Below are 1,913 nucleotides of genomic sequence, written 5' to 3'. Positions count from 1 at the left end.
CAGGGGCAACTGTACAACCCCCTTCACTAAAGACAACAGGGGCAACCGTAATACCCCCTGCACAACAGACAGCAGAGGCAAGCGTACAACCCCCGATACTAAAGACAGCGGGGGAAACCGAGCGACCCCCTGCACCACAGACAACGGGGGCAACCTTACGACTCCCTTCACTAAAGTTAATGAGGGCAACCTTACGACTCCCTAAACTGCAAACAGTAAGGGCCACCGTACGTCCGCCTGCATCGCAGAAAGTGGGGGCAACCGCACGACCCTCTGCACCGTAGACAGTGGGGGCAACCGTACGACTCCCTTCACTACAGACAGAGGGGGCAACCATACGATCCCCTGCACCGCAGACAGCGGGGCCAACCGAACGACCCCCTTTACTAAAGACAGCGGGGGCAACCAGAAGACCCCCTTTACTAAAGACAGCGGGGGCAACCGGAAGACCCCCTTTACTAAAGACAGCGGGGGCAACCGAACGACCCCCTTCACTAAAGACAGTGGGGCAACCGTCCGACTCCCTTCACTAAAGTTAGCGTGGGCAAACTTACGAGCCCCTGAAACGCAGACGGGGGGCAACCGTACGCCTCACTTTACTAAAGACAGCGGGGGCAACCTCACGATCCCCTGCACCACAGACAACGGGGGCAACCTTATGACTCCCTGCACCGCAGACAGCAGGGGCAACTGTACGACCCCCTGCACTAAAGTTAGCGAGGGCAACCTTACGACCCCCTGAACTGCAAACAGTAGGGGCAACCATACGACTCCCTTCACTACAGAGGGGGCAACCTTATGACCCCCTGCATCCCAGACAGCGAGGGCAACCATACGACCTCCTGCACCACAGACAGTGGGGGCAACCTTACGTCTCCCTGCATCCTAATCAGTGGGGGGCAACTGTACGACTCCCTTCACTAAAGTTAGCGTGGGCAACCGTACGACCCGCTGCACCACAGACAGGGAGGGCAACTGTACGACCCGCTGCACCACATACAGCGGAGGCAACCGTACGAGCCCCTGCACCACAGAGAGGTGGGTCAACCGTACGCCTCCCTTTATTAAAGACAGTGGAGGCAACCTTAGACCTCCTGCACCACAGACAACGGGGGGGCAACCAAACGACCCCCTGCACTGCAGACGGGGGGGGGCAACCTTATGACTCCCTGCACCGTAGACAGTAGGGGCAACTGTACAACCCCTTCACTAAAGTTAATGAGGGCAACCTTACGACCCCCTGAACTGCAAACAGTAGTGGAAACCATACATCCCCCTGCATCGCAGAAAGTGGGGGCAACCGCATGACCCTGTGCACCGTAGACAGTGGGGGTAACTGTATGAGCCCCTGCACAGCAGACGGGGGCAACTGTCAACTGCCAACATCTGCACAGCAGTCAGTACAGGCTGCAGCAGTATCACCACCAATGCAGAATGGCGGCTCAGGGATCTGCACTTTGCAGCCTGGGAAGGGCTCAGTAGCACTTGAGGCATATTAAAAAAATGTGGTAAGAGGCCTCTTTAGCCTGCCTGAAGTGCTGCCATATCAATCAGATTGCACTGTGTGGGCACCATGAGGGCAGATTCTGACCCTACAACCCAGAGGTGCCTATCATCAGAAAAGAGCGACCCCCCCCCCTCCACCTCCCACCCTTCAGTCTTTATTGTATTTTCATAATTTAACATGTTTCAGGCCCTGGGGGCTGCAATAAAATGTGTTCCATCCCTGGTGGCAGAAGAGACTAAAGAAATGCTCTCTCCTGCCTGCAGCAGACTCATCTCAGTCGAAGCAAAGTCACTGGAGCTTGAGGATTGTATTTAATAATAAAAGGTGGAGCTTTTGTGAAATATGATACTGTTGTAGAACATTGTAATGTGTCCGGGATTACTAACAGGTCCTCTTCAGAATTCCA

The sequence above is a fragment of the Pyxicephalus adspersus genome, chromosome 12, assembly GCF_032062135.1.
Source record: "Pyxicephalus adspersus chromosome 12, UCB_Pads_2.0, whole genome shotgun sequence".
Classification (NCBI taxonomy): domain Eukaryota; kingdom Metazoa; phylum Chordata; class Amphibia; order Anura; family Pyxicephalidae; genus Pyxicephalus; species Pyxicephalus adspersus.
Note: the sequence above shows the minus strand (reverse complement) of the source record.